This window comes from Triturus cristatus, chromosome 1_1, assembly GCF_964204655.1.
Source record: "Triturus cristatus chromosome 1_1, aTriCri1.1, whole genome shotgun sequence".
Lineage (NCBI taxonomy): Eukaryota > Metazoa > Chordata > Amphibia > Caudata > Salamandridae > Triturus > Triturus cristatus.
The window spans coordinates 892,135,873-892,150,125 of NC_140579.1; the positions used below are offsets into that span (position 1 = coordinate 892,135,873).

At 48.2% G+C, this 14,253-nt stretch overlaps 1 protein-coding gene across 1 annotated transcript in view; it reads right to left on the reverse strand.

The window, feature by feature from the left end:
- Positions 1-14,253, reverse strand: part of AJUBA (ajuba LIM protein) — a 241,080-nt gene that overhangs the window by 199,398 nt on the left and 27,429 nt on the right. The gene's annotated exons all lie outside the window — the stretch shown is intronic.

Below are 14,253 nucleotides of genomic sequence, written 5' to 3' on the forward strand. Positions count from 1 at the left end.
CAAAGATTTGTTAAAAGTACAGCCACTACTAACGAACAATCTCCTTGAGGACATTGAGTCATTGGTCAATTTATGGCTGAGTGTCAATACTCATCTGTAAAATCTGATAACATACATCGCTGTCAAATTAGAACCTGAAAAGCTTGAGGGACTAATCAGTGATTTAAGTCACAACATCGGTGTTCGACAGTGGGTATACTTTGTGGAATGATCCAGTCTCAAACACAAAACAAGAAATGGTTTCTTTTTCTTTTATTTAGTGAAATTGTTTTTCAAGCTTCCTTGTATCATAGAGAACAAGCAGTGTCTGGGATTCCGCAGTGCAATCCTTACTCTCGGGCACAGGTACAGCACTGACAGCAGCAGCGTAACCACAAATACACCCTGCGCTCCCATCAGTCTTCGAAGTAACAGTTCGAGCTTACCACACACACGCACAACAGAAAAGACTGGACCTACTGGCGTTGTTGGTGTGGTTTGCCCATGCTGTGTAGCATTGCCCACAGATGCACTGTCAAGCCAGACCTAAAAAACACGAGGCCCTGATTGAAAAACCTCTTCTTTTGGAGCACTCTGTTTTGTTATTTAAATAGACACACACACGTGCACACTCTCCTACGTGCTTTTCGTGTGACACCTCGTGATTTCATTCTTATCCAAGCAAACCTTTCCCACTGATATCCTATCTTTTCCATCACACCTTCTCTGCCACTGCCACGGTCACACATCTCTCCTGTGACTTTATTGATCAATCCGTCACTTGTCACCCCCCCCCCGTTCACCCAGTACTCCTTCCTCCTTACTCTTCCTATCTCCATTGAATTGCTACTCAGCTTGAAGAACCCCCTGCTACTCCGTGCTCAAACTCTCTGCTGATACCCCAGCCACAGCAATCACATGAACAGTCAGCAGAGTTCTGAACAACCAATACCTTTTGCCCTGGGACGTACTGAACCAGTCCTCTCATTCTCCGCAACCTCCCAGCAAAGAGCAATTATCGATTTCGCCTGTTCCACCCAGCCAGAGGCACCAACCAGCGGAGTCAACTGACCCCCCCCCCCCCCGTCAGCTGATGCATTAGATTCATGGCCCTGCTCAACCCCATCCTTTCATCCTCCGCTGCCACTCTGGCAGGAGTGATAGTCATTCTCATCTAGACCATCAGGAATCACCTGACCACCTGTTCTAACAAACAACTAGCTTGCATCCTAATCAAAGCCAGATCATTTAGCAACAAGCATTGACATAGCCAATAGGTCTCGCCTATGGGACCTTATAAGTGTTTACCCATGCAACAGTTGATGTTGTTGCACCAAAGATATTGTGCTGGATAACTAAACACTTATAAGGTCCCAAAGGCGAGACCTATTGGCTATGTCAATGCTTTTTTCCCCTCTGCTTCGGTCATGCTGCACAGCATTTCCAAAAGGCATCATCAAAGGCATAGGCCACAAAGGAGAGACCTAATTGGCTTTACCAAAGCTTGGTTTTTTTAGATTTTCAATTTCATTGTCAAAAATATTTTTCCCTGGAAGATGGCAATAAATTTGCCTAAATCTGGGAGGTGCAAGAGAAACAAGTTTGGCACATATGAGCATTAAAACGATTAGCAGGGTCGCCACTCCAGGTTCATGATGTGCTCTGACCACATTTTGCAGACGCTACCAGTGGATATAACAGCGAACTTATTAGGGAAGCAAAATTACACAGTACACATTGGGGTGCAAACGTAGATAGCACCCGCACATGTGCTGGATGGAGATCGTTATTTTAACCGGGCTGAATGCGCTATTCCTAAATGTAGAATCAAAAACATTTGACGATATTTGAGAACTAATTTACCGCACAGGCAGGGTGTCATGTTGACACTAATCACGCCATTGATAACTACAATGAGTAATGCACCCACAATACAGTACAAGATTTAAAATCAGGCTATGATCCTACACTCAAAGGAAAAATTATTTGAACAGGAAACTGCATGTGACGTTTGCTGTAGAAACCCAAGCAGAGAAATGAATACTGGTAAGACGAGAACCACAGGACAGGTACAGTGTTTCAAGGCAAGCTCAACAAAAACCCAACGTTTTAGCACTGGGACAATTATATCGATGGAATTAAGTACGTCAAAACCAGCAATACATTACATTCAGAGAGATAATGTAAAGCCACTACGATTAATAAGAGAAAATAAAAAAAAACTTTTTGCCCAGCGCAATTTTAACCACTGACCACTAGTAACTAAAATACTTTTGCTAAACAAGCTTTCTTCGGAAACAGCAGATGTAGTAGCAACTAGAATGGACTTGATAAATGGTTTAGTGGAAAAAAGATGGGTAATTTGCCTCAGCAGTTGGTGGGCCGGAAGCGTTAAAATGTAACCGTCTGAGCTGCATTTGTAAAACAAAACCCCCATAAAACAACTCTGAAGGAATGCAAGCTGGAGATAAGAAGTTATTAGCAAACGGTTCGAAACCGCACTGTTAGACAGACCCACAGCAATCAGCTGGAAGATGGAGTCACAACACTGCACCAGCCTTCTACTAGGCTAGGCACAAATAAAGACATCAGTGCCAGGATAGATGGCAGCAATGACACACAGTGGGCAAAGTTGAAACCAAAGAAAACAAGCATTGGCATAGCCAATAGGTCTCGTCTTTGGGACCTTATAAGTGTTTAACCATGCAACAGTTAATGTTGTTGCACCAAGGATATTGTGCTGAATATCTAAATACTTATAAGGTCCCAAAGGCGAGACCTATTGGCTATGCCAATGCTTGTCCTTTCTAGCTTTAGGGATTAAAACATCATAGCTACGCTCATGGCTGTGTTCTGTTGAAATTTGCCTAAGGAAATACGAGTCAGTCAAAATTTGGGGCTGTTCATGGATATAAAAGTGTGCAAAATTTCAAATATTGCAAATCCCAACTTTTTAGAACCAGAGAGGCAGAAATATAGCGGACTTCGCAGCCGTCGAAAGGGAGCATTGAGCAGCTCCTAACCTGGATAGCAAGCTGGTGCAAAGAAGATGACTGCCATTAGAATACTAATGGGCAAACAAAGGAAGAGGGGGACGCGTGGGCCGACGCGGCCGTCCTTCCCACAGTGCCATGTGATCTGTGTAATTATGATGCGAGGAGCAGGCTGTGCAGTACTTTTAGGCACTGTTTGTGGTGGTTAAAATGCTTTGTTCCACTTGGATGGCAAGCCAGCAGATGTGGATCGTACCGCGCCAGGCGAAGTGAAGAGGAAGAAACCGGGGAGGGAGGAAGTCAGCAGCTGACACTCTGAGATGACGGAGGTGGAGGATATCTGTTCAACCAGTTACATGCGATCCAGAGGGGTAAAGTGGAATGCTCTGTGTGTTTTAGACCAAAGGTACTGCCACCATCCTAAAAAGAGTTTGCACACGTACACAATGGCAATTCGCCTCTGGATACTAAGTCACCTTTATGCAAAACGGATACTAATGTTCAAACTCTCTCCAAGTACTCATAATTCGTAAACCAAGAAAATTATTCAAGGGTATCCCAACATATCGAGAAAAACCTTAGTGCCACAATATGGAACTTGGACATATCTTTGTAAAAAAAAAATACAAATACACTGTGGGAACAAAACCTAACAAACGGTGTTTTTCTGCGTACATTTATGTCTCTTTGACATCGGTTTCACATTAGTTGACAGCCGTGCCAAAGACCTATTTTATTTAGTATCAGATTACCTAAATCTAATTAAAACATGGTTTAGAAAACTCTGAAAAGCACACACCCTCACGAACAGGCCCACCCCCACCCAAAAAAACCACAGCGTTTGATATACAGATGATTAAAGGTTTTTACACACAAAAGCAGAAAAAAATAGTCAGTCAACACCATTCCGGTCAATACCATTCCGGGTTAAAAGGGCAATAGCTGCACGCAGCTGAGAAGCATTAGTGTATTTTTTTTTTTTTTAACTCTCATCAGCGACCGGTATCTACTGATCAAGCAAGGACCCTTGGCCGAAAAACCAATGGAGTCGGGTCCAGTATTATGGGCTCCAACTGCCTTCCTTCACTGACCTCTGTCATTGGTTCATTTCTTAAGAGCGACAGTTTATCTTCGTCAGCTGTACTCTACGTAGCCTCCGTGATTGGCTCTCTTTTTCTCGTGGTCACGTACAGCAGCTACACCGTGCCCGAATAGAGGCAATAAAAGCTGCGCGGTAGCAAGGTTAATTCCCGACATCCCGATAAGAGGAAGAACAGATTGAGATCACAGCAGACATGAGTGGTGAAAAAGCGCCCGCGAAACCTCACCTCAACGTGGTTATTATTGGCCATGTGGATTGGGGCAAGTCCACCACCACCGGACACATGATCTATAAGTGTGGGGGGCTGGAGCGCGACTCAACCCAAGCACGCGCGCGTGCCACAGCGAGCCATCTGTTTTCTATTATCACGGCCGTGTCTGGGCACGATAATTCAAAACAGATGGCGCCCGTACGGGTAACCGCAAGCATTAGGCCGTGGGTGGGACAAAGGCGGGACATGCACCCGCCTTTGCCCAATTGCGTGCTGTCTTTCTTAGAAAGACGCGCGCAAAGGCCAATTGCCTGTGACACAAACAAAAACAGGTCAGATTTTTGAAGCCCCTTACAAAAAGTCTCGCAGAGCAGCGCATGTGCGCTGGCGAAACCTAAAAAGACAAGTGCGGCCCCGTCGCCGCGAAAGTTAGAGCGACGCACAGCATTTACCTTACGGGAGCGAGGAGCGAGCAGCGGAGGCGGGCGCGATAATTGCAGACAGATGGCGCCGCTGCTCGCTCCCGCAAGGTAAACGTCATACATGCACGAGGGTTCACTGGAAACAGTGCAGAACATGCACGAGTTTCCACAAAAGCCCGGAGTGATTCCAAGAGGTCAATCCAAAGCAGCGCTTGCGCGCTGCATAGGCGGGACCTAATAACAGAATCCACATCTACGACCCATTAACTAGCCTGGAAGAGGCACCGAACCTGCACACACCGCTATCTGGGGAACCTGCACACACCGCTATCTGGGGCTACGTCAAGTAGACAATTGTTTCTAACGGAGTCTTCATTCTTGACTTGTTATCTGCTTGTGACACTTAACCACAAAAGCAAAAGGAACAAATGATGGACGGAATAAATGCAAACATTCACCCCCAGTCACAAGGATCTGGGTTTAATCCATCATTCTTTTGCTCGCCACGCCACCCCAGTTTGGACCCAGCCATATGCAAATCAGTCCAAACTGGGGTGGTGGGCAAAAGAATGATGGATTAAACCCAGATCTTTGTGACTGGGGGTGAAAGTTAGCATTGTTCTGCATTCCGCCCATCATTTGTTCCTTTTGTCGACCTATGTTTGCTTTTCCACTGTTAACCACAAGCAAAGACTTTCTACACCTCAATGAGCATTGGTCAGCCCTTAAAATGGGTCTATTCCAGCTACACAGAAAGAGCCCAAAACTTCTATCCTTCCTCCTTTCTGCTCTGCACCTTCATCCCCTTGGGTTGCTGCCCCTGATCAGCCTGTCCTCCTGCAGGGCCAGGCAGCCTCCTTCCCTCTCTCAGCAGGCAGGCTTCTAGGCACTATTCAGACCTGCAGTTCATTCAGCAAACAGTGCAAACTTCAGGTGATGCCCCCTCACTTCTGGAAGGCTGGCCATGAGGTGTGGTCACACAGCATTCCTTCGAGCAGTGGAGCAGCTTTCTTCTACTCTTCAGTGCATACCTGCTCCTAATCCCAGAGATACCAATTATTTTAAACTCACCTACTGTATCCGTGTTGACAAAACCCAAGTCTCTTTAAGACTGAAAAGCAATTCAACCATCCACCAATGCCTTCAGGCAGAAGACACGTAAGTGCTACAGTAATATCCAAAACTCATTTCCTTTAAAACAGACATTCTCACATTTTGTTCATGACAAAAAAGACCCAACTATGTTATGGCAACAGCAGAATGGACTACCTCGAGGAAAGTAAAAATGCTCAGAGTAATCACAGACCCCAAAAACAGGTGAATCAAGTGACCATGAAAATACTATACCTTATCTTTCCTCGCTGTGGATTCTCCCACAAGGTCTAGGCCTCGATAACTTTAGAGCCACAACTTGAATATGCCAGTAGGTTCTACAATGGACTCCCTATGGATTTAATCAGCAGACCACAAACAAACAAAAATCATATTGCCGCAGCCAGACACGTTGCAAAATCGAGCAGAGGTGACCACATTAAACCTGCCGCTTATGCCCTGCAATGGCTACCATTGCAAGACAAGTCTCTTACAAAACTCTCTGCATTGCTCCCTCTGTGATCCATGAGACAGTAAAATAACTCTTACTAAGATCCAAATTCAGAATCTATAACCACACGATGACCATTAGATCCAGAATGGACTCTGCTCCAGAGCATGCCCCATTTGGAAAATTCTGCTTTGGAGGGAAGATATTTCTCTACACAGACAAACTAACTATGGAACACACTAACGAGGAAAATAAGGAGCCTCACAATGTGCTTGGACCACATTTCCTAACTTCATGCACATCATCTAAACACACTATTGATTCACAGGATACACCTTAAGCTATTAACTATTGGCTACTTACTTGGCCATCCAGACAGTGGTTTTGATACAATACAGTAACAGTTAATAGTATGCGACAGCAATCTAGTACTAGTATACAGACAGCATATGCACTCCAGTGAGAGAGCAAACTGCACTCAAAAGTATGTGGCAGAAACTGATACCTATTAGGGTGTAGTAGCAACCGCCTCCCCTCTGTGTGACAGAAGCCCTGATTTCAATGTAACAGCAATCTCGTGTACTGTGACACCAAACTCACACAGCACAGTTTGAAAGCACCACACCCTGTGACAGTGAGCTTGTGACAATAAACTCCCCACACTTTGTGACTGCAACTCATTTGACTGTGATATACTCCTTCCCCAGTGTGTAAAAGCATACCTCCAAATTCCAGTGTTTGACAAGAACCTTCCTATACTAAGTGTGACAGCAACCATCCACCCAACTCTGTGCCACAACCGCCCCCATTGTAGTCTTCAGAAGTTGCGACACTCTACTGGCCTATTGCAGACAAGTCCTACGGCAAGGCAGATGCAACTCCTGCTGGGCAGATTGGAGTGTCATGGCTTCTGATGCCATCAGTGGAGACAGAAACAAACCGTGGCCCACACAGACTACCAGGGGGACACACGAATTGTGAATTTGATACGTCTCATGGGTGTAGTTCTCAATAGGCACCACAGTGATAGACCAGGAGACTCAGTCACAGCATGGGTCATGCCTGACTTTGCTCTCTTGAGCAGTCCACTTTTTCTGGGTGTGGTTCACACCGGGAATGTGCTGAGCTTCTCTACCTGGTCAGCCTCTCCTCCTGCAGGGCCAAGCAGACTCCTTCCCTCTCTCAGCAGGCAGGCTTCTACACACTAGCCATACTCTCATCTCCTCCATCTAACAGTGCAGAGTTTAGGTGATGCCCCCTTCACCTCTGGGAAGGTTTTGGTTGGTTCTTTTTTCAAGTGTTCTTCTCAGGCTTCTCTTCAGGCACAGCCTTTTGTGTAAAGTAATGCTTCTCACAGCAGGTAGCACTGAGGCTGCCTCCCACAACGCAGGCACAATGTAGTGTGTTTTAGTTTTTGCATTTGACGGTCATCAGCCGTTCTGAAGCAGTGATTGGAGAGAGACAAAAGGGCAGGCCTGGCTTAGAAACATCCTCACCTAGAACAACAGAAATAGCATTCCAACCTCTTACCCTACCATCAAACAAATGGCAGTGCTCAGAAAGAACTGATCTGCATATCCTTTCTAACAATGTCGTAACAGATTTTCTAATGGCAGCCCTGTCTTCAACCTCCTCACGCCAATGTCGAGACCACCATCCTCCCACAAGAGGAATGCCGGCAACACTGTTCCACTGTTTGGGGAAGCTATCCTAATCCTCCATCCTGTGCCTTGCCAAACTCCCCCCTACGCTGTATGACACTACCTACCATGATTGTGTCACAAAGGCACAAGAGGTATCCCAGCTATAATGAATACCTCCACCTGAATGTGTGACCACAAGCAACCAGTGTCTCAACACCTCGTCCAAGAATGAGACAGCAAGAGTCCCACAGTGTGTGGCTGTAGTCCCCAAAACACAGTGACAGAAACTCCAACTCCTCAATCAATCAGGGGTTTGTATAGCGTGCTACTCACCCATGAGGGTCTCAAGGCGCTGGGGGGCGGGGGTAAGGGGCTCCAGATCAGTCGAAAAGCCAGGTCTTGAGGTCCTTCCTGAATGTGTGCAGGAAGGACACATTTAGAGGGAGCTCCTTCCAGGTTCTGGCTGCGATGTAGGAGAAAGCTCTCCCACCAGTTCTGGTTCTGCGGATGCGGGGGACCTCTGCCAGGGCGAGGTCGGCGGTTCCTCTTGGGTACGTGGAAGGATACTCTCTCGTTGAGGTATTTGGTTCCGATGTTGTTGAGGGATTTGTAGGCGTGGGTGAGGAGTTTATAGGTTACCCTCTTCTCGACGGGAAGCCAGTGGCGGGCTCGTAGGTGTTGGGTCATGTGTTTGTGGCGTGGTGTCCCGAGTACGAGTCTGGCTGCGGCGTTCTGGATGGTTTGAAGTTTGTATAGAAGAGTTCTGTTGATTCCGGCATAAAGGACGTTGCCGTAGTCCAGTCTGCTGGTTATGTGTGTGTGGGTGACGGTCTTTCTGCACTCCGGGGGGTTCCATTTGAAGGTCTTACGGAGGATGCGCAGGCAGTTGAAACTGGTGGAAGCGACGGAGTTGATCTGGCGAGTCATGGAGAGGTAGGAGTCAAGGATGATGTCGACGTTCCGAGCATGGCCCATAAGGGTGGGAGGGGTCCCGAGGGCAGGGGGCCACCAGGTGTTTTCCCAGGCGGAGGAGCAGGGTCCGAGGATAAGGATCTCACTCTTCTCTGAGTTGAGCTTCAGGCAGGTGCTTTCATCCATGCTGCCACATTTTCCATTCCTTCCTGGAAGCAGAGTCTGGTGTCTTCGGGGTTCTTTGTGAGTGAGAGAATGAGCTGGGTGTCATCGGCGTAGGATACGATGCGGAGTCCATGCTGTCTGACGATGGCGGTGAGGGGGGCCACGTAGATGTTGAAGAGCGTGGGGCTGAGTGATGACCCCTGGAGTACTCTGCAGTTGATTTCTGTGGGTTTGGAGAGGAAGGGAGGAAGTTGGATCCTCTGGGTTCTGCCGGAGAGAAAAGATTGGATCCAGTTGAGGGCGGCTCCTTGTATCCCCGCGTCGTGCAGTCTGGCTGCGAGCGTGCGATGTGAATTGGTGTCGAAGGCTGCGGAGAGGTCTAGGAGGATGAGGGCCGCAGTGTTTCCCCCTGGTCTAGTAGTATGCGGATGTCGTCAGTGGCGACTAGGAGGGCGGTCTCGGTGCTATGGTTGCTGCGGAATCCGGACTGGGAGGCATCTAGGATGGAGTTCTCTTTGATGTAGGTGGTCAGCTGTGCATTTACGAGTCTCTCGGTGACTTTGGCTGCAAATGGGAGGAGAGAGATGGGCCGGTAGTTCTTCAGGTCCGTAGGGTTAGCCGTTGGTTTCTTGAGGAGGGGTTTCACCTCCGCCCATTTTGAGTCGACTGGGCAGATGCTGGATCTGAGGGAGGCGTTGATCGCCCGTCCTAGTTCGGGTGCGATGGTGGCTGCGGCCCTGTGGAATATGTGCGGTGGGCAGGGGACCGTGGGGGTTCCTGAGTGGGTTTTCTTCATGGTCGCGGTGATGACTTCGATGATAGCGGGCTCCCAGGTCGAGATGGTCGGCTTATCGGCGGTGGTGGGTGGGGTGGTGGTGTCCGGCACTGGTTCTCTGAAGTTGTCGTAGAGGACCTGGATCTTCCAGTGGAAGTAGGAGCTGAGCTTATCGCACAGTTCCTGGGAGGGTGTAACGTCCGTGGCTTCGCTGGTGGGTTTTGCGAACTGCTGTATGACGTTGAACAGTTCCTTGGCGTTGGTCGCATTGGTCTGAACTTTTTGTCTTATGAAGGTCCGTTTGGTGTCTCTTATGCGCTGGTGGTATCCCTTCAGGGCGCTCCTATGGTTGTTCCGTGCTTCCGAGGTTTTCTGGTTACGCCAGGTCTTCTCAAGGTGTCTGCAGGAGCGTCTGGCTTCTAGCAGTTCTGTGATAAACCAGGCGGCCTTTAGGGAGCGCTGTCTGGAGGGGTGGCGGAGGTGCACGAGTTTGTCGGGGCAGCAGGAGATCCAGCAGTGAAATTCCATGGCTGCCGAGTTGGTGTCGGCCGTGGCACTAGGGGGGGGGGGGGGTTTGCAGGAGGGTGGTGTTGAGGTGTTCCTCTGTGACCTTGCTCTAGTTCCCTCATGGCGGGCGCGAGTGTGGTGGTGGTGTTGAAGGTGAAGTGGATGCAGTGGTGGTCCGTCCAGAGGGGCTGGGTGGTGTGGCTGAAGCGGATGTTTGTTCCTCCTGCGAAGATGGGGTCGAGGGTGTGGCCCGCTCTGTGGGTGGGCGTGTTGACCAGCTGCTTCAACTCCTCTGTGTAACTACCTCTCCATTCATAAACTGCAACCTTGCCTTTCCTGAGCACAATGCGCACAACGTTTCTTGAAGTAGCAAACCTCTTTTTTCTAAGAGTAATTGAATTCCTGGAAATTGACTTCCCTTTCATGTATCACCTATTCACACCTCATGATGTCTCTACATGGGGCGTCAGTGTAAAACCCTTACCTGACCAGAACTCTAATTTAAATATAAACTTGCACCATATAAATCACATACATTCATCACTTCAGTGTCAGCACTAATACCAGCCACATTATGTGACAGCAACCTCTTTGATACACCAATGGCATCTACACTCCAGTGTGAGCGCAAACTTTGCTCACAAAGGTAGGTGGCTGGAACCATTACTGAGAAGTGTTTGGCTGGGTCTAATCTGGGGTGGCTTAGTGAGCAAAAGAATGATGGATTTAACCCAGATCTCTTGATTGGGGGTGAATGTTTGATATGTTCCGCATTCCGTCCATTATTTGTGTGTCTCCCCCCTCCTCTCCAAAGTGCGCCGGGTATGCCCAGATGTGGGTCTCAGGTTCACTGTGCCACTGGATTCAAGCTAGCTTGGCTTATGGGGATGATACCCCAGAACCGGTCCTAGGATGCTTGTTTCTGGTCCAGGGAGGACCTGGCTTGGCATTTTGGGCTGGACTGCTCCCATGAGGAGCAGGGTCAAGACTGATTTGCATTCTGCTGGGTATAAACTGTGGTGGCATGATGAGCAAAAGAACGATGGATTAAACCCAGATCTTTGTGACTGGTGGTGAATGTTTGCATTGTTCAGTATTCCGTCCATCATTTGTTCCTTTTGTCGGCCTATGTGCGCTGGGCATGCCCAGACGTGGGTCCAAAGCTCACTGCACCACTGGATTCAACCTAGCCTGATTGATGAGGGGCGATACCCTCAAACCGGCTTGGCATTTCGGGCTGGACTGTTCCCATGAGGAACAGGGTCAAGACTGATATGCATATGGCTGGGTCTAAACTGGGGTGGCATGGTGAGCAAAAGAATGATGGATTTAAACCAGATCTGTGACTGGGGGTACATTTTTGTATTATTCTACATATCTATCATTTGTGGGTCTTTTGCTTCCCCTCTTTGTATGACTGAAACCTCCAAATGCTTCCAATTTCACTACAGCCTTCCATCCAACAGTGTGACTTACAACCCCTTTTCTGTGTGGCAGCACTCTCCTCTAATGATACAACAGCCCCACACACACCAGTGTGACAGCACCCCGCCATGTGGCAGCAAACCTGGTGTGCAGCACAAACACCACTTTGTATGTGACACAATCTCCCTATGCGTAACATGAATATCAGCCCCTGCCTCCCTATCCGGGCTATGCTACACCTGCAGGGCTTGGCTATGAGTGTCCCTGAGGGGTAGCCACTATTTAAAATCCAACATCTCAATGTTCTGAATTTATCGGGTGAGATTAATGGTACCTAATGGTACCTAATCAGAGTGTTTCCTCTGTAATGGCAAGTAACCGACAAGAACATGAGCAGTGGTCAGAATTTTATGGGGCCCTTGTAATCAGGCTCTGAGTGTAACAGCAGTCCCAACCTAACACCTCAGTGTACCGTGCGACCACAGATCCCTCGCAGGTGCGCCGGAATCTCTGATCAGGGCTCAGACAGTCCTTCTTCCACAGCTGATCAATTCAATTTGGGTAAGTTCTATTCAAGTAACTTACAGTTGAATTATTCAAAACGCAATAAAAATAACTTATCAATGAGTAAACCATCAAAAGAGGGTTAAGAAAGAATTAGAGAAATCACGGGTGCATATATTCAAAAAAATAATTTAGTATTAATTTAAAATAGTTCATTTATACACGGTATATAAAAGACAACACAATGTAGCTGGTAGTGATGATTACTCATTGATAAGTTATTTTAATTGCGTTTTGAATAATCCAACTGTAAGTTACTCGAATAGAACTTCCCCAAATTGAATTGATCAATCATTGTTGAATAACCATTGAACAAATCCCTTGTAGGCGCACTTACCTGCTCATACCAAACTACCCAAGCGTCCAAGGGTTTATTGGGTTTCCCCATTTTCTGTGTTCTTCTTCCACAGCTGCTCTTGCTGTTGTGGGAATTTTAGTCCTGCCACGCCTCAGCTGAATCAATTGGGCTACATTTCTTGATTACGGTGGTTTGTAGACCGACTGGGCTGCGAAAGCTCTCCAGTCGTTTACGGGATGGGGTGCTGCTCTCGACATGGCCCCCGAACCTGAATGTGTGCATGGAGAATGCTGGTCTCTCAATAAGTTATAGGTATCACTGACGCGAGCAACCCCTCCCGCCCCCGTTACTCCGGGTAGGCGGGCACTGGCACGCCACCGCCGAGACATGCCAGACATTCCTGCGGGCACAGCCCGCCGCCGGGCGTGTGGGGCACAGGCGCCCGCCGCAATCCAGGATTTACTAAAACAGTCATCGGCCTGGGTGTCTGCAAGCTCGACTCGGATTCCTGCAGCGTCCTGGGTGAGTGGTGGTGGCAGGGAGGGTGGGCACACCTTCACAGGAGTGCCGTCACACCGCCAACACCGCTCTTCCGCCCTTCACACATCAGACTCCTCTCCAAGTGGAGGGTGGGCACACCTTCACATGAGTGCCGTCACACCGCCAACACCGCTCTTCCGCCCTTCACACATCAGACTCCTCTCCAAGTGAGCCTGAGGCTCTTAAAGCAGCCCCTGACCCGCAATCTCGCATCATTCCACAGAGCACGTGCGCTTACACCACCCCAGAACCGAAGGTTCATCGCCGCAGGCCCCCACCGCAGAGCCCTCTCTTGCGCTCGCGAAGCCAGATCTCCTACATCATACTAGAGTCCGTGATGGCACACCATCCCACAGAGGCACAGGTGCTCTTGCATCATCCCACAGGGCCACTACTTGCGCAGCATCCTCCGATTTGGCGATCCTACATCACCATATATACGCCACCACTCTCACACCGTCCTGAGAAGCTAACGCCTAACAACCTAAGATTATTTATTTCATCCTCAGTGTTGGACTTGCCCCTTTTTGCAGGGTCATCCCTGAACTTTTTGCCTTCCTCTTGAATTTTTTCTGACCTGTTGTTGGCTGTTTTATGACTCTGGGCACTTTACCACTGCTGATCAGTGCTAAAGTGCATATGTTTCATATTGTAAATTGATGTATAATAATAATAATAATAATAATAATAATAATAATAATACTGATACTTGTAAAGCGCGACAGCTACCTCAAACAGAGGTGTCCCGGCGATGTATGGATTAGCGATTCCATGATTGGCTGGTTTGGTTTACTTGTCAGACCCTAGTACAGTGCACTGAGTGTGCCCAGGGCTTGCAAACCAAATGCTGCTGGTGGGTTTGCAGCACTGGTTGTGCCACCCACAGAAGCAGCCTGTAAAAGTGAGTCTCCGGTCTGCCATTGCAGAGCCTGTGTGCAGTCTGGTACTGCCATGTTGACTGGACAAGTTCACCCACTTGCCAGTCCCTAAACCTTCCCTTTTCTTCATATCAGACACCCCTATGGTAGGCCCAAGGGCAGGGTGCATTGTAAGTATAAGGTAGGACATGCCCTGGTGTGTGTGGCATGTCCTAATAGTGAATTACAGCCATTTTCGTTTTTCACTATTGCAAGGCTATCTGTTCCCCATTGGCCAGAATGGGCAGTTTGATTAT